The sequence below is a fragment of the Daphnia pulex genome, chromosome 9, assembly GCF_021134715.1.
Source record: "Daphnia pulex isolate KAP4 chromosome 9, ASM2113471v1".
NCBI classification, from domain to species: domain Eukaryota; kingdom Metazoa; phylum Arthropoda; class Branchiopoda; order Diplostraca; family Daphniidae; genus Daphnia; species Daphnia pulex.
Window position 1 is genome coordinate 4,966,867 of NC_060025.1, and position 20,123 is coordinate 4,986,989.

At 40.7% G+C, this 20,123-nt stretch overlaps 1 long non-coding RNA gene and 1 pseudogene across 1 annotated transcript; one reads left to right on the plus strand and one right to left on the minus strand.

Annotated features, from left to right (window-relative positions):
* Nucleotides 1-8,434: 8,434 nt before the first annotated feature.
* LOC124202493 lies at nt 8,435-9,531 on the plus strand. Its single transcript, XR_006878189.1, has 4 exons — nt 8,435-9,070; nt 9,136-9,186; nt 9,260-9,314; nt 9,377-9,531. It is a non-coding gene; the product is annotated as an uncharacterized LOC124202493 (long non-coding RNA).
* A 172-nt stretch (nt 9,532-9,703) lies between these two features.
* On the minus strand, nt 9,704-11,625 carry LOC124202494 (annotated as a pseudogene).
* Between the last annotated feature and the right edge of the window lie 8,498 nt (nt 11,626-20,123).

Sequence of the window (20,123 nt, forward strand, 5' to 3'; positions counted from 1 at the left end):
ATCCAAACGGCAGATGAGCATTCCGCGTATTTCCGGGCAAAACACCACCGTCATACGGGTACACCGACCGCCATAACGAACGGAAATTTCGTGCTGCCCGATGGATAGGAGTGGAGTGGACCGGTCAGCCATGACCAGTTCGAAAGGGGAATGCAATAGGTCCGCTTCGGTCATACCTAAAGCCGCCATGACATCGCGCCCGGCCACGCTCACCTCTGCTCCAGGGTCGGGGATTGCGTCATCAATTGTCGCGACCGACGAGCCGCTCTCGTCCAACAAAACCTCCAATGCGATGGTGGGGGATCTGCGTTGCCGATGGTTGGCTTGCACGTTGCCAATAGTAATGTGACCGACTTTTGATTTCGATCCGCCGCTGCCGCCACCGCCGCCGCTGCCGCCACTGCTGCCACCGCTGCTGCCACCACTGCTGCCGTTGCCGCCACCCCCGCCGCTCTTTCCTCTTTCGCGATTGGGGCACTTTGGGGCAAAATGGTCCGGTTGACCGCATGAATGGCACGTGCGTCCTATGGCCGGGCACGTAATCCCAGTGGAGTGCGCTGCGTGACCGCATGATTTGCATTCGTTTGCATATGGGCGCTCCGTGCGATTGCGTTTGTTCTGGATCAATGATATGCCGGAATGGCCACTTAAAGAGCGTTCATTGGCCCGTGCGGATTCTTCACTCCTGCAGATGTTGACTGTCGATTGCAGGGCGGGAAATGGGCTCATTGCCAGCAGCTTTTTCTTGGTTTCAGCATCTCTCGTGCCGGCAATGATGCGCGTGACTAGACGGGTGTCAAAACAGGTTGCACATAAATCTGCCGCTTCAGCTAAGCGGCGGAGTGCGATATAAAAATCGTCGAACGTTTCCGATGGACCTTGTCGCCGTTCTTCAAAGGCGACTCTGTCGAGGGCGATGTTACGTTTCGCGCGGACGTAATCGGCGATGCGATCCAGTACCAAATCCGGAGTGGTGATCGTGGTGGGCAGTATACCCAGCGCCACCTCGACAATTTGTTGCATGGCTGGGTCCAGGGCCATACGGAAAGCCGCCATCTGCTCCGACCCAGGATATGTTGCCAGCTGGCTTAGTTCGGCGAAGTCGTTCCAACGGTTCCTCCAGGACCGCAGGAGGGGAATGGTGACATCGCCGTGAAGTTTTTCCACGCTAGAGGTGTCCAGCCGCCGTCGTTGAGGCGTTGCCGGAGTAACAAGACCGCCGCCGCCGCCACCAGCGCCACCGCCACCGCCACCACCAGCGCCACCGCCACCGCCGCCACCAGCGCCACCGCCACCGCCGCCACCGCCACCACCAGCGCCTCCACCGGCCGCCGTGATCAATGTTTGCAGTTGACCAGAAATGGCCAGTAATTGAGCCTCCAGGGTGTCGATCCGGTTTCCGGCCGCCGCCGCCGCCGCTAACGCATCCGCCGCCGTTGGTGCCGCCGGTGGTGTTGCCATTGCGTGTGTGGCTCGCAGACGAGCACGGGTGATGATGGGTGAAGTAGCGATATGTTGCTTCCTTTTGGACATAAACGGAGCGCGAGTAGAATCACAGCCGCTCACTGGCCACTATGTTCAGCGATGCTGTGTCACGCAGAATATACGATGCAGGGATGGTACAAAAGGCACAGCGACGATTTTGCACCGTGTGTTGCGCCACCTGTTGGTCGAAAGCGAACTTCGTGGGAATACGGAACAAGCAGGCACAAATAAGGCACTAATAACACTCGTCGCACAGAAAAAGAAAAAGTCGGGTTGAGAAATTAACTCAGCGAGAAAAGTAGTTGGGGCCTGATATGCCGTGACTCTGATCTGCCGACATAAACGAGGGGCTGCAAAAACCAAGATGGCGGCGCCCATAAGCCGCGTGCGTTGGTCGGGTTCGCACCACAAAAAAAATGTCGATAAATCGAGAAAATTCAAAGCAATCTGAAATGCCGCACAACTAACCGTACGGGGACCGGCACATGAGTGACGCCTCCGACAGAGTGGCCTCCTGCACTATCAGGAGTGGGGATTCGATCGTCAAGGCAAGATGGCGGCGTACATGGGCCGCATGGACGAAAGTCGAACACTGAGGGCGAGGAACACAGGGAAACGCAGGGTTCACTAGAGTCACGAAAAAAGTACACCACTATGTTTAGCAATCGTAGGTGCGTGAGACCAACTGCGCCATGTTAAGTCTGCGTTAGGCACTGTATTCTAAGTCCACAAGGCGTATGAAATACACAAGACGGGAACGGTAAGACCTTCCTCCGCTCTACTCTCGACTCGAATGCCGTTCACTCCGTGGCCCTCTGGCGTAAGCCTTTCGTGCGCCATCTGTGATCGCATTCAATACATCACATTGATGTTTTTCGAGACTTTCCTCAATGATTTGTAGTCGTTCATATTCAATTTCGGTAGATTGATCAGTGATTGAATATAAGATCTGGAGACTAGTTGCGGGTGGCCGTAGGTTTCTTCTAGTTCCCGAAGAGCTTTATCATACAAAGCTGGACTGCTCAAAGAATCTCTGAGGCCATCTCGAATATCTTGAGTTAAACACTGCTTCAATATTGCCATCTTCTGGGTCGTCGAGATGGACGAATTCTGGTGGACGAGATCTCTATAGATCGCGATCCAATCGGCCCATTTTTTCCAGTCTCCGTCGAAGGGTTGTAATTTCGGCAAACGAAAAACAGAGAACGAGTTTTTGTTGTTGACGGACGGCTCGGGTGTCTGGTTGACTGGCCATTTTTTTTAATCGATAAAATCATGTTTTTAGCTGGACTCGTCGTCGATCGTATAATAAGAAGGCGGTTCTGGAAATTGATCTTCGTCTTCATTTTCGTCCGGTTCTTCATCGGTGAATTCCGTTTTATGGGATGCTTGATGTTTTGGTCTGGCACCCATTTCTTTCTTGTTTGTGTCGACAGTGTTTGCCGAGTTCTTTGAAGCGTGCGAAGCTAATTTTTTATCGAAAGCCGTAGTGAGTTCGCTAATGCGAGCCTCTAACTCTCGTTGAAACTGATTTTTGTCCGTTTGACGAGACATTTTTTCGTCTTCGAGAAGCCGCTGTTGATTTCTGAGATCGGTTTTTAAGGTTGCTTCTAAATTTTGCCGTTCCTGCTGCTCTTTTGCTAGAGCCTCGTTGCGCTCTTTGAGCCACGCTGCCAAATTTCGGTTGTCTTCGGCGATTCCATTGATCGTTTGGGTCCTCAATATTGCTTCATCGGTGTATTGTTGGTTGATCTGCGCTATGGTCGCTTGGAGACGTTGTAGCTCACACTGAAGATTTTGACGAGCTACTTTTTCTTCTGCTAACTCACGGGTTAAAACACGCGTGGTTTTTTGGCTAGGTGATATACTGTCGACAATGCTGCTTTGGTGATAATTTGGGAAATGCGTGCTATTCTTGGATTCTGATAGATGAGACGGCAAACTGACCGAACTGTGAATTGATGAAGCGGCTGAGGGAGCTCTTAGAACATTTCTGATGTAGTCGTCGATTCGTGCGTAGCATGCTGTTGTGACCTGCTCTAAGTTGTTGACCCAGTCGTTTTCTGGAATTAGTCTTTGCGTTAGTGACGACCGAAAAATGTTGTGGGCCCGGTTGGCTAGATTCTTTCTCATAAAATTCAGCTCGGTCCTGTTGCCTAGTTCAGACATGTGTTTTTTTATCCCCGTTATTAATTTCGTGTGACGGCTTTTTTCGTTGGATCTGACTTGCTTGTTGGCGCGATCTTGAAATAGTGGGGGGAAATCGTCGGTGACGTCCGTCTGAATATCAGCATTTTGACTGGGGGGCCTATTGGCTTCGGCCATTTTGACACCAAACAACAGTGAACGAGAGAATTAAGGTGAGCGTGACGTTCGAAAATAAAGGTAGAGAGCCCAACCAAATGCCAGACCAACCAGCTCTTTTTTACAAAAGAGCCTAGGACTAAACAAATTAGGACTACTCTATGAATTTTGAGAGGATTACCACTTGCAGCAAGCAAAAGACCAACCAAGTGTAAGCCCAACCGACCTTCCGGCCTAGGACTATACTCTCTAGGACTATTTGAATGCTAGTGGGAGAAAGATTTTTTTTTTTACTTGCGCTAATTGGACTTGACTTCTTGATCGCCGAGTAAATCTAAAGGATCTGGCTCGATTTGCAAGATGAATTGCTCTTCAGCTTCTTCTTGGAGAATAGCAAAATGTTTATGAGCTTCAATTATCGCCTTGTTGATTTTCTTTGATAATTCTCGTCTTTTTCGGGACGAGCGATTTGCTTGACTTGACGGTGTGGCAGCAACTGGATGCCTCTCTGTGCTTGAATGTCTGCGAGGTATTTATGAGCTTCGGAAATGGCGTCGCGAATTCTTTTTGACCGGTCTTGATTTTCTTCGGGACGATCTTCTGCGGCTCTAGCTTTCTGTTGCTTATCAAGTTTTTCGTTTTGGCGCCTTTCTTCGTGCTGGGCTGTCCGATTTTCCCGGCTGTACGGGCTGTTGTGTCGGCGCGGCAGTTTTGGAGATGGGAGGGGCGCGGAAAAAAAACTTATGGTGGGAGTGTTTCGAAAAGGGACGAAACGAAGGAGGGAGAGAGAGAAATTAACGGGAGGGATTTAACGCAAACGAATGGGATGAAAAGAAAAACTGAACGGGAGGAAAATTTTACCCTAGCGCTTTGTTGAACAAACAAACGAATGTGACTCGCGCGCAATCCAACAAATTGAACAATCGTCGCTTGTGGCGAAACTGTTCTGATTGAGACGCAAATGAATTGAGAAACAAAAGGGGGGACCACGAGCTAGCTAGACTAATGGCTCTCTTTTTTTACGTGAATTTAAAGAAAATTTGCATGGATGTTACGGATGAAAATGTTCAGAAACGCTATGTGTGGGACGACGAGACCCAAAAAAAAGAAAACAAAATTTCAAATATGGATACAAAATGTAAATGTGAATGAGGGGGGAAGGGTTTAATGAAAAAAATAAATAAATAAATTACTGCGAAATGAATTTTTTCCCTGTGACTTTCGATTGGGCAAAAGAGTGAATTTACAGATAGCTAACTTTTGGTACCTTGTCAGATGGGACTGATTTTGAGAGATAACTACCTGGAGATGGTGACGCCGAACGCGTTACTGACAAAGTCGACCACGTGATTCACTAAACGGCCAAGGGGAACGAAACGGATTGTTCTCGAGATCGAAATCGATGCACCGCAATGTACACCGGAGTTGTTTGAATTTGAGAAATGGGTTCGAATGCAAGGTCGATGCACCAAATGTCCGGCACGTATTTTTCCGGCGAGTTTAGAAAACAGGGAGATTGGGAATTTTAAAGATCTTTATTTGCCACTTGAAAAAAGGTAACAGCATTTGCCAGATGCAGTTGCTTTTCGTTTTAGAGTACAAAATGGAGTGAGTGAAACTATGAAGTTGGGCGCACAAAGTCAAAAGGGGAGAACGGGATAGGCCAGCTAGTGGACGGGGGAAACCCTTTCTTTGTTGCAGGATTGATTATTTGGCGTCGTCCGCCACAGGTGAGCTGTACGATGAGACCGAATGTTTATTCCACGTGTGTCTGTCGATGAAAGAAAGCGCCTGGAGCAGGTGTTGAATTGTAATGGCCCAGCAGATTCCTAGTGGGGAAAGCTAGCCAATACCTAAGGAGGAAACGGTCGTTAGTATCCGGCCCAACAAGGAGGATATTATATGCCGTAGGAAAAGGTATCCTAAGAAAATTTCAGTGTGGATCATAGTGAGTCCCTACACTCCTGTGGATGGATCCAGGGGCGGACTTTCCAGCCGGCTGGCCCATAGAAATTTCAGAACCGCTCGATAATTCTTCTCGATTATCAGTTGTGGGCAACTGGGCATTGTAAAATCGACGCCAACGTAGATAATCTTGGAAAAGGCTTCAACCTTTAGGAACATGATTCGTTGGTGGGCTACAAGCTAAAGCAACGGCCGACTTCTCATTGCAGGTGGTCCTGGAAATTGCCAAACGCCGCCTCCCATCTCCCCCCCGCAGCTCCCGACAAATGTAGCCATTGGTGCAATTTCCATTTCGACGTCCCGCTCTCCAATGAAAGCGAAGAAATCGTGGTTGACAGTCTTTACTGAGTTTACTGATCCGTTCCCTCCAGGCTGGGCATCGCCGATCACCTCCGGAACTGTCTTTTTTCAGACGGGCCTCCACTACTGACACAGTAATCTTATAATAACAGTTGAGTAGGGTGATGGACCAGTAATCCGTTGCTTTCGTTGGACGCTCGCACTTTTGGATGAGGAGGATAATTACCGTTATTTGCAGTCGTTCTTTGATGTTATCAACGAAATGTTGCCCCAAGCGTGGGTCACCGTCGTGTACCAGACAAAAAACAGACTGTTATCCGTCGGTGAGGGTGGCATTGATCTTCAGTGTGTAACTCCACTTTTACTCTAACCTTCTTATAACTCCCATTAAAATCCAATCATTACTCTTTTCCTCCCGCACATGGAATAGGGACGTCTATGTCGCTACTGGCCACGCTTCTGCACCGAATTTTTGCGCCTGTGAGTGCACGTGGATGCCACTCACGCGCTTCTTCGCGTAAAGCTTGGAATGTAAGCCAATTGATGTCTATGGCTGGGTCCGCGATTTCAACCACTCTCTCATAAGAGGAGTTTGCTAATAGCAAACAAATGTTTACCTATAGCCAAACAGTTTGGTTTACCTATCGCAGCTGAAACATGAAATGTTGGGAGAAAATGACGAAACAGAAATGTTTTGTTATAAACCACCCGAGGTGGTTCAAGACATAGAAGGTAATGGGAAGAAAAGAAAGGTCTTAGCACTAATCCAAGGTGAACATCCCTCATTCAAAAAATAAAATTCCTATTACGATGTATACTACCATTAGTCTAACCTGGAACCTGGATTCGAACCCACTCACTATTCGTTATATATATTAGTAGATCCGTAATATATTAGTAGATCACTACGCTACCAACTTTGCTATATTATCATGATCATCTTTGTTTTATCAAGAAACATACGTTAGATATTACCCTCGGGAATGACCAAATAGGGACTTATAAATTTTTCGTAAACCAAAGTGAGATCGTCCACACGCTGCACTAACGCTACTTCTCTATGGTGATGTATAGCTATTTATTTATTTCAAACAAACCCAATCGGCGTAATACAGACATATTTCTGCTTATTTCATAGTTGATTTTTCTTTACCCCATGAAATCGTAAATGTCAAACCTGGCGAATCTTAACTTATGGAATCTCTTCGTCCGATAATTCAAAGTGGGTCAATACCACCCTATACAGAAGGGGGATGGGAGAAGTCGTTCCTACTAGTGAGAGAAATGTGGGTGGGAGGTTAAAGAAAAAAAAAGGATTAAAGGCGCTTCACATATGATGGGAGGTTGAGGTGACTAAAAGAGGGGTAGATTTCATTTTCTTTGTTTTCACCGACGGAAGTAAAAGAAAGGGATGCACCTTTTTTTATCCCGCCAGATTCATTGTACACATGTCTCTAAACGAAAATGTTGCGTATAGCAAAATCTAACAAATGTTTACCTACACCTAAACATTTTGTTTCCTATACCTAAACATTTTGTTTCCCATACCTAAACATTTGTTTGGAAAAATCTTCAAACCACAAAATGTTTGCAACTTAGTAAGCCACATTTTTCTCAGAGCAGGCAAAAACGAACCATTTCCTTTATCACAGTCCCACCACTCCAAGACTTTTTCGTTTCGGAGCGGCTGAGACGTGGCGTGTAATAGGAACGTGTTGATCTGCATTCGAAAAGCATCTTCCACCAATATCTTCGTATTAAGATTCCAGATGGATTGCTGGGGAGGACTGGACGCTTCCGGCACTGGGAGAATTTAAGAAACAGCGTGAATCCCCGCATTGTCGGTCACGTACATAGTATCATTAGCAATTAGGGAGAACTTTTGTCATATAGATAGGGAGCAGTAAATGCGGTCGATCCGAGCCGATTCACCCTGGTGGAGTTACATTAGGCACCTAAAGTATCCGGACACCCGAGAGAACCTTGGGAAAACGCTGTTTTCGCAATGGGAAAAAGTGCTCCAATTTTCATTAGATTTGAATGAAAATTTTTGTGTAGGTTCTCTCGGGTGCCAGGAACAATCCAATTTTTTTTTTTTAATTTTAAAATAATGGGAAGGCTAGGTTTTTGTCCGAGGCAAAAGTATCCGGGCAGTAGAGAGGCCCATATGGAAATGGGCTTACTAGTTTAAGTTCAAATTGTGACTCACTGGGAAATGCTAGAGAAACGCAAACGGTCTTTAAAAAAAGATCCTTTATTTGTTTTTACTATTTGATTTTTGCTGGATCGTGATTGGAACGTCTGAGTCCTTACGTATTGCGAAAAGTTGCAATTATATTTCAGGCAATTATTTCCTAGAATAATTTAGAGTCGTGGTTAACTGGTCCCTGAGAGATTTTTAAAATTCTTATTTTAAAAAGCCGAAGGCTTACCGCCTTTTAAGGGTGAGAGATTTGAAGAAACAAAAGTTCCGACAGCGCTCCAAATAGTGTTAACCCTGAGAGGTCCCTGGGGAATTGGGCGGGGGGAGACGAAAACGGTTTTTCATACTTTCACGCTCTCGTGATCCTCCGATCATGAAGCGACCTATCTCATTCAACGTAGAATGACTTTTTACATCTAATACGACTAATTTTTACAAGTGTTAACGAAATTAACGGGGTTATAATCGGGGAAAAGAACAAAAAAAAGGGAAAACTTCTAAATGATGAGAAAAAGTTCGCTTCTAATATTTGAGAATCTAACCACCTCTAATTTAAAGAAGAACTTTCCCTTTAACGAAAAAAACTAGAATTGCGATATCTTATTTGTTTTTCGCGAGATATCTGCAAAAGAAAAAGACACCCAGATTGACTTTTAGTTGGATTCCCCAGCAGACGACATTTTCTATAGCCTGTGTCTGCTTGTCGAACGTCAAGCTCAATCAAAACAATCAACGAGGCTAGAATTTCATTTGATTATCGGACGCTGTGTCTCAATTCGCTTCCCAATCTAATATTTGTCACCCATTCGCAAGGTATGATACAACTTAAGAATTACTCAAACGTTATCCTTTCTTATTTTTAACATTTTTAAATGTAGATCCGGAGATCCTATTCCAGTTTATCCTATCTGTGCATCAGTTTGTTTTCGGTACAACTACTCACTATTATTCTCGATGCTTTGTAATCTTTTAGATGATGGAATAACCACTTTGCTACAACAGGGGCTATACCAGTAATTCCACAAGTATGTTTACACACATCAAGACGCAGGGAATGGTTGGTCTCAAAACCACTCCTTTAATTTCAATTTATGATTTATCTATCTATTCACATTTCAGGTTACTTTACTAAAGAAGCTCAGTTTGTTTTCGGTACAACTACTCACTATTGTTCTTGATGCTTTGTAAAATCTTATTCAAATTCCCAAAGATTTGAATTTAAAAAAAAATTACGTTGTGAAACAATAATAAATAATGAAAGAGACATGGTAAAATTGAATTGCATCACAATTTGAGTACGCTACTTTTCTTTCCAAAAGGTTTCCAGTTAAGTTTCAATTGTTGGAATGTAAAAAATAAAGATTAGGAGGAAATCATTTTAACTAAACCAATTTATTTTTGTTCAAAACACTAAACAGTCGTTAATTTTCTATTATAAAAAAAATTAATAAAAGGAAGGAAAAATAAGGCAGACAGGTGAACAAAAAAAATGTTTAATCTGTAAACGTTTAGGTAATATTGAGAGAAAATCAGAGTTTCGGTAAACCAGCTGTGATCTGACTTTCAATGCCACAATCATCTTTCCCACGAAGAAGTTTGATATAACCATTATCACCCCAGTCGGTATTCCAGTTGTTAGCAATAAGCCAGTATGGAACACCTTCCTCAACGCCCCATCCAAGAATTCGGATGGCGTGACCGCCGACTGCTTTCCATGAACATGTTGGTAAACGCCTAATTGAGAGATCATAATAGCAATAAAATTTGATTGTAAAAAAGGCCTAATTCTTTCATACCTTATTTGTAAGTAGGAAAATCTTCGTAAACGGTTAAAGCTCTTTCAACCGGACCATTGTTTAAAATATCTCTAACTGAATATCTTCCATGCGTTTGTGAACAGAGTAAGAAGAAGCACCTAATTTTTAGGAAACAAGCTCTGTTAGTTATTTTGAATTGAGAACGAGAATAAAACCGGACATACCATAGTGAAGAACTGAAGATCTTGCGTATAATCGACTGTATAACAATCTTCACAAATCTTGAGGCATTTCGGAGTACCACCTCCCTCTGAGCAAGGTGGACGATCACCTGTTGTATGATGCTCACATGCGGGAATAATATACGGCTGGCATCCCTATATGAGGAAAAACAGTTAATTATTCAGCACACCTAAAAATTAAGTATATCGACTTACTTGACTTGAGTTGTAATTGCCTCCAGTGACAATAACCTTCTTAACCCAGTGGCTCCAAGCAGCACCAGTGAAGCCACCATTGCATCCAAAGCCACATGTGTAGCAGCAGCTGACCAAGTTTTCGGCTGAGAGATGAGCATTTACTACTCACTTTGAGTGAATGCAAATATGATCTGACATGACCTCTACAGCTCCAAAAGTCTGAAACCAATATAAATAGAAAAAATAAGAGATATTAATATCAGCAGATTAATAAAATTACCCAGCAAGATCAACAAGAGTCTTGATCTCTAATTTCTTGGATGGTGGGGCAATATCTGGCCATTGTTCCCGAGAATCAAATGCCTCTGGAATAGCTAACCTGGTTACTAAACATCTGGCTGACATTCTTCAATGGAGGCATCTACAAATTTGAATCTGGGTGTACAGCCATCATTTGAGTCAGGGTCCCATCGGGAAGTTTTTACCAAAATTACGTCCAGCCTAGAAGGATGAAACATTAGTAATTCATCAGAATTTAATGTAAGTAACAAGTGTCATATTACCTTCCATGTTGATTTCATGGAATTTATGTGATTGATAAACTCATCTGACAAAGGATTAAAATACTTGTTTGACTTCAACTTTTTGGCCTGGCTTGTCACCAGTACAAAAGCATAGATTATAGACAAAACTGTCTTCATGGTGAAACTCTGGAAAGAAAACAAAAATTTCACTTTAAAATCAATTTGTGGTATAATAAAACATGTATATCAATTATTACAAATAGAAACATATTCATAACTTTCAGAACTTCGAAATGACAGACTAAGACACACTGACTATATATTTTCTTTACAACCAAGAAACTTGTGTACCATTATCAAGGGGAAGGATTCAAGACAATTTTATAATATTTTTGCAAACTAAAGAAAGTGAGGGGCGTCACTTGATTTCTGGAATTCTAGGTAATGCAAAATAACTCAACAACATCTTAACAATCATGACACCAATAATTTTATTTATAATGGAAACTTAACTGAGAAAAGAAATGACAATCCCTGTTACCTTCAATTCCACTATGGGCGTTGCAAGCTACGAACTTGACTATTGCTTACTTTCAATATTGCTTTAGGAAACAAAAATACGCAGTAAATGGATTAGAATAACGAAATTTCTCCTTTTGTTCTGATTAATACCAAGCACTATATTGACAGACGGGCCGCTACAGTGCATTCAATTTTGTTGCCATACGCATTTAAAAGTATTGTGCACCAGAGGCGCTCTGTAACATGTAATTTTTGGAAGACATAAATTCGAATGAGTCATTCTGTCAATTATTTTGTGAAAAACCGGAAACGGAATACATTTCTAACCAAATAAAACCGTCTAACCAAGCCTGCATACAATTGGCAAACTCCGTAACAACCAGTGAACAGGGTTTTCCATTTGAAAAGTATCAAGGTAATTTAGATGTGGTAATTGGGGTAGTTCATGGCCGAATGTACAGGTAAAACTGGTTTTAAATAGCATTTACTTAGCGAAATGCGGATTAAAAATAGACGTCCAGTAAGACCGCAAACCCCCATGAAACAAATACTTAATACAAATAAAATAACAAATTACTTATGCCTTCGATCAAAAAACATTTTAATAATTTACCAAAACTGAAGACGTTGCAAATCGAAAAATATAATGTTTCAAAATCAAAGTATATTTCTCTTATCTTTCATTTTCAGTTTCAACTTCGATAATTTTTTGTTGATCTTTTGATGCCAATGCACAACCAACAAAAATAAAACAATAAGGCAAATTGCGAAAACCCCTGTTGACACATTTTTCCAGAAATTTAAATATTCGTCAGTTTTACTCATCTCTTTGATAGCAGAATTAATGAATGTCAAAGAATTTTTTAATACAACATCAATTTGAGTCTTCAACATTGACTGGCCAGCTTCCGATAATGTTTTCGTTGGTTCTGCTGGTATTGGATTGCAAATAACCATTGTAAAACCAGCAAAAAATACGATAGCGCAATTCATCTACATAAAATACATTGAAAAAAAAAATTGATAACGAAGACCAACACAATAACAACACAAATTTACAATACCTTAGTAAAAAAATCTATAATGTAAGAACACAATTTTTGACGTTCAGTAAGGACAAGTGCAGACTGAAGAATACCATAAAACAACGAAATATTGATAGCAAAGGGGCAGCAAAGAACTCAAGATTTATTAACATTATATGAGACGTTCGTAACTTGACTACACTATGCATACCTCCCCGTTTCGGAAAAAAATTTAAACATTTTGAATTTAACACCACACCAGTTTTTCCTAGTATTGCCTCCCCTCTGTTAACACCGGAACCTCATATTTCCCACTTTAACTGATAACACCCCTCCTCCCTCTTAAAAAAAAAAGTATTTTCAATACACTCATAAATTTCTCAGTATTTCAAATAATTTCTAACACTAAATTTTTTCCTGAGAACGCATACCCCAGACTTTACTAATAATACCGCTTCAAATTTCCGCATTTGTCACTGACACCATCTCATATTTAAAAAAATTTAAAAATAAAAACAGTTAGTGCGTATTTCTCTTCTTCTTTGTAGTCGTCCGTAGCTTTTGTAGACACTATATTCACCACGTCGCTTGTTGCAGTGGAAAGTTTTCGTGTGTAGTTCACCGAGCATTGACATTAATTCGTTAAACAATAACATATTCTATTAACGACGAAAGTGATTATAGTATAACTTGAGTAAGTGTATTTTTGTGTTTCCATAAAACAATCATCAGAAGAAACACATCATAGTTAAAATTTTTTTTACATCAAAATTTAAATTCACAATGGCTGGTAAAAATTCTGTCGAACAATGCTCCGTCGGAATACATTGCAATTCTCCCTGTTTTCTATCAAGATATGTAAAAGAAAATTTCGAGTTACACACATTAGATGATTTAGAAGAAGAAATACGTCAAACTATTCATTTTAGAAGTAATATGGAACACATTCCGACTATTTGTAATCATCACAAATCAACTTATACTACTCGATTTAAATCTTTTAAACAAAGTAAAAAATGTGACAATCCTTTTGGGAATCACTTGCAAAAAAAAAGACCTTTAGGTTTATTTACAGTCACCCTTGCGTCGTGCGTAAAAGTGTCTTCAAAAACCAAGTTTCACTTCTATCCTGGACAAATATTGTGTGACAATTGCAATCAAAACTTAAATTCACTAGTTCTCCACAACGCTAATGAAAAACAATCACTCAATACTGAAGAAACTACAAATAATCAAAATGCAACTCAGGTAATCTTTATGTTCATTTGAACAAAATATTCCACTAATAACCCATAATAATACCTACTTTTTTACAATTGATAAACAAACAACTATATCTATTAAAGTAAATAGGGTACTAGTTCAACTACCAAAAAATTCAAATGAAGTATTACATTTCCGTATAAAGAATTAATAAAATCCCAAAAAATACAATATAAAACTTGAAAGTTGCAAAAAATAATAACCACCTAGCGATAAAAATAAAAACTACATAGTACGTACCTCATTTGTAGCCAGTTTGGATGTATTACATACAAACAGGAGATTACTGCGCGCGACGTGCTAAATTTAGAGCGTTACATTAAATCACAATCACATTATTAAAAAACTCACAAGCATTAAATTTAGAGTGATATTCATTAAGTAGTATTAAATTGTTAATTTAATGCTTCCACTTTTTGTTACGATAAATAAAATTGTGCAATAAAATTGCCCATTTATTTAGCACATAGCATGCAAGTTATCACCATGCGCATTCATTTGCTTTTAATATAATGCAAAATATTAAATCTTTTTATTATCGCGTAGAGGGCCGCCTGCGAAGGATTTTCCACTGAAAATGTCGACGGTACATCACAGGTAACCATATCTATTATTAATTGTGCATAAAAACATAAACATTTCACTAATACTATTATTGTAACGTATTGAATGGATAGGCCTTTTGACTGTTTCCACTCAATACGTTACATTGGTAACAACTTGTTATAACAACAATCTATCTGTCTTGCATGCTATTGTGGATTCTGTTTTCTTTTTCGTCTTGCTATGTTTTCTTATTGTGTGTAAAATTCACGTCAGGTGCGGTCTCCAATTTATTGGATGTAAAAATCACAGCCATCGACGTTTGTACCTTTTGACTCTAGAACCCCCGTGTGGTTATTCCGAATGCACAAGATCTACCAATTCTTGGGGACATTCGAAGACACTGTTGAAAGGTTTAGCGTCCGTACCCGGAACACGGCGTGGATCTTGCAGTGGGATAGGGATTGACTGACGTGTAATTATTGGCTTTCAATCAATTACGTACGAGTCAATCGTCACTTTCTTTTGACTATGTTAAATTGAAAGCAGACCATATTTTCCCTCCCATTCGTATATCGGGGTAAAGTGCACCACACGTTGTATTGCAGTTTTGTTTCCGTCAAAGCTGCTCTGCCATTTTTATATTTTCCCTCCCATTCGTATATTGGGGTAAAGTGCACCAAACGTTGTATTAAAAATGGCAGAGCAGTTTTGGCGGAAACAAAACTGCTCTGCCATTTTTTTATATATGTTCTGTACAGCAGTTGTTTTACCGATTGCTCTGCCATTTTTTTAGTTATGTACAGCAGTTGTTTTGTTATTCCCAATATCACGAATATCGGATTTTTAAACTTCGATCAAAAAACAGTTAACACCTTTAAATTAATAGGTTTGTAGTTCAACTACGAAAACTTCAAATGAAGTAATATCAAAAAAAGAAAAACAAATTCAACAGGTAAATAACCATAACCATAACAGATATACAATATTTTCATTTAAACAATTTCACCACGTTTAAAATTTAACTATTTGAATTTCACAGAAAATACCATTATCCGTAGAAAAGAAAACTCATGAATCAAAGTTGAAAACTGGAAAACAATTTCAACAAGTAATTATATTTATTTTTACATAAACTACTATCTATTACTAAATAATTCTAATTTTTACAGCAAGACAAGATTGGCATTAAATCAACAATAAAAACTCGATCTACAATTGAAAACCCAGTTCCGTCTTGCAGTAATCACGAACTTAAAGACATCCATATGACTGAAGTATAAATGAATATAAATAAAGAATGCATAAATCGCAATTCACTTAATTAAGTTGATTCATTTTTTAAATACATTAATCAATAATTATTTTAATATTCTTTTCATTACAGATTTCACATTCGGATACTCCTTCAATAAGACAAACCAATATTCGTTCAAGAACTACAGTAAGTAACCAATTAAATCTACATAAACACTTGCTGAGTGAAAATAATTTTTACTATTTAAAGAAAACGCCATCTAGCAATAATTTTCTCAATTCTTTATGTATTGATAACTAAATAAATAATTCAAAAACTATAATATCTATAAATAGCGTAACATTATTAAATTCTACATTCAGTTTTCGAACTCGAAGTAATTTTACAACAACTTCATTACGCAATGAATAATTCTTTAAAAAAAATTAAATTGATGTCTACTACGATCAAATTTATTCTAACCCACAACTATATGCCATCTAGCGATAAATTTCCAAATTCTTTATGTTGATAAATCATTTTAATTGAAATTCATAAAACATTATAATTTAATTTATGAATAACGCAGAAAAATTGTAATAATCATAAATTGTTTATCACATTTAATATTCATTCATCTTAAAACAAATTGAAATCAATTCTCTTTGATCAAATTTATTCTTGCCACTACATTTACGCCATCTAGCGATAATTTTGTAATTTTATGTTGATAAATATTTATGTAAACATTTTCAAATATACCACAATTTATCATTAAATGGCGTATAACATATATTTAAAAGGGTAATAATCATAAAATATTTATCCCATTTAATAATCAATCATCTGAAAACAAATTGAAATCGATTCACTTTGAAAAAATTTATTCTTACCACTAAATTAACGCCATCTAGCGATAATTTTGTAATTTTATGTTGATAAATATTTGTGTCAAAATTTTCAAATATACTACAATTTATCATTAAATGGCATATAATTGATATTTAATTCGAAATTTGGTTTCTCGGACTACAAATAATGTCAAAAACAATTGTCATGAAAAAAAACTCGTTTCAAAATAATAATTCAATCTATCCAATAAGTGTACACCATCTACCGATAGCTTTAAAAACAACTTTCAAACATATAACTATATTTCATTTCAAATTAAGCTTAAGATTTACCAACACTGTTGAGTCAAATAGAACTCATGAAAAACTACATTGTGTAATTAGTTTTTGAAGTTGAGTTTGAAGTTCCATCACCAATATATATTTCAATAACAAAAATACAACAGTAACGACACATTGGACATAAATTTTTAAACAAATAAAGACATATTAACAATAACAGAATCATTACATTGGTCAATCTAAATAAATAATAATACATTTATTTTCTTCCATTCATTAGTTACCCAAAGCAGCAACAACAAATCCAACTCCGAGCGTCACACAGCATCCACTACAAGAAGAACAAGAAAAAAATCAGCACACCAGCACAGCACTCAACACGAAACAACATGACCAAAAAGAAAAGAAAAAAGAATATCAGCGCAGATATTTAGCCAAAGTAAAAATACAAAAACAAGGAGCCGTTCATTATAACGCTCAACAAGAGCTGCTCTCCACAAACATGAAGCATGCTCCTTCCGTTGAGCAAATGGAAAATGCAGAAACAAATATCGTGGCAGCCCTGATGAATCTCGTAACCAACACTGGACTCGGCCGCTTTCCTGAAATCACCACGTTGATGGACAACTGGCAAGCTGCTGCCAATCTGGATCCAAACGCACCTCGTCCAACCATAATTTCCAACATCATCAACGAAGTCAACCAAAACGTCACCGAAGACGACATGAGTCGCATCGTCGAAGAGTTCTTGCAATCATGGAACATCGAAGCTAAACTATTTGCTTGCGCCAGCTGTGGAATGAAAGCTTTCGAAATGGGAACCGATCAAGCACATTCCGTACCCATCGATCAACTGAGCAGTTTACTTATGTCCGATACCGACATAGAGGAATTACTCAGCATCCCATTGAAATTCAGGTACACTCACATTCACTTACAGACGTATCATCTTCTTATACATAATATACAAATTTGAATTATTAGACCCATGGTTAGTTACTACCAATCAACAAGCAACAATCATTATTACTACCTGCACCGTGAGTTCGTCACAAGCCAAGCAGCAGCTTCATCCGACGGACAAGATACAGAACACGCTACCCTGTGTTTGCCTTGCTATGAAGCAGCGATTCACGATAGAAAAATCCCCATCTTATCTCTCGCTGCAGGAGTCGATTTCGGAAACGCCGATCGCATTTTTTTGCCAACCCTTACATTGGCTGAAGAATACGTGATTGCTACTGCAAGATTGTTTATCTTAATCATTAAACTATCCGGTTACCAACACGGAGAACGCCAGAGAGGCAAACTGGGACACGCAATAGTCTTTCCCCAATACGGCCCGCAGCTCGAAACAGAAATTCGCAAAGCTCGCATTCAACGACACACGGGGATCTTCCCATGCTTAGACAATATTTACGACACGATAAGCATCGCTTTCGTAGGGTCAGATTTACAGTGGGCGGCAATGGCGGTTAACAAATCACATCGCGCATTTAAACCCATTCGTGTTCGCTCCGCCGTCATCTACATGTGGTTGGCGGCTTTAAAAGCTTGCAATTCAAGATACCGAGACATCACCATCGACGACTCGGAAGAGATGACCGCCACTCTGGAAAGCATCCCAAATCAATTAATCCAAAAAGCCACGGTTGTTGGCGATAAATGCGAAATCGAAATCGATCGACTTGTTCATGAACAAATTCCACAGCCTGTGAACGACGACGACCAGGACAAACTCATCGAGGAGAATCCAACTGGCTACCCGATGTCCTTCCTGACAAGATCCGGTGACCCGAAAACAAACAACACTTCGGCGACAGCCATAGCATTTCAAAGTAATTTTCACGGGATTTGTTTCTTTTTCACACACGAACACTGTATAACCAAAAGTTTTTTCCTCATAACACTCAGGTATCGCCGCGTCCATAGGAGAATCAAACAACCCTCAAGGCGACCAAGCTACAGCGCAAGAAATTTCCACCGATTCCACTCCGGAAGAATTATTAGAAGCAGAGCCAAACTGCATCGACATCGAACAAAGTGTGGAACCTATCAACGAATTTGAAGAAAACCATCATCTTCTTTATTCGGCGTTCCCTCACCTCTTTCCTTTGGGAAAAGGACTTAGAAGAACGAACAGCGTCCCCCAAAAAGATGTCTACCACATGGAGAATCAATGGAGTGGCAAGTTTGCCAAATGCTTGCGTTTTCAGTTTCTACTGTTTGATCAAATGCAACGACACTCTGCAGCCCGAGCCGTCAAAGCCAGCGTGCTTTCAAACACGGTGTCCATGACAAAATTCAGCGAGATGATTGCAAACCCAGCATTCATCGGGCAACTGGAACACGCCAAAAACCATCCCAACACGACCGAAGCCAAAGCTCTTCTGGCCAAAATGACACCACACATCTCTTTGGTCAACCGCAAAGTTCCGTACAGTGCGGCAGAAAGAAAAGCGGCCGTCGGACATCTGATGAATATGGTGCGCTATTACGGGCCCCCCACCATTTTCAACACCATCTCCCAAGACGACATCCACGGATTGCTCAACATTCGTTTAACTTTAAACATGAGAAACAATGCCACTTTCCCAGCTACTGAAGACGGATTTGCCGAAGCCCTCCGCCAACAACAAACTGAGTTTCACTCAATCCCCATTCATCCGTCCGCTCTCAGAATCCTTCTGGCAGAGGGACCCGCTTTTGCGGCAAATATGTACTACAAGACGTCCAACAGCGTCTTTAACCACCTATTCGGAACACCTCCAGACAGTGAGGGCAAAAAGAAGACTGTACCCCTTGCCCATCGCAAAGCGGGCATTTTTGGAACACCGATTGCCGCTTTCGGATGCACAGAAGAGCAGAGCCGTGGATCACTCCACATGCACAGCCTCTTTTGGGGAGGACTCACTCCGATGATGCTGCAAGCAGTTGGGGGAATCCCAATTCTAGCAAGACACATCGCCAGCGCCATCAATCGTACCGTCATGGCTCAGCTTCAACCGGAGATTCACGTCCGTCATCTCCTGCGTGATTTCCACAACGAATCTCCGGCTCACGCAGCCCTATTCAAATGCAACAACCCCGTCACCGAAAAGAGGAAATTCATCCAAGATTTCCAACGCACCGTGGACTTGAGCAACGTGCACGTTCACGGTCCGTCGTGCTACCACACCAGAACGGGTGAAGTGTGTTGCCGATTCGGCAAGCCAACGCACTTGAGAGAGGAAACGGGCGTCGAACAAATCGTGGCAATCAAAGCCGACCCCAAGAAGCCAGACATTTCTTTCGAGGTCTTGCCCGCCATTCAACCACCAGCCGAAGCCACCACCACCAAGCGAAATTATTCCAACATTCCAGTAGCAATACGTGACAACCGAATGATCATGTATTACTTAAAACGACCCGCAATCGCGCCCATCGCTTCGGATTCCACGCCA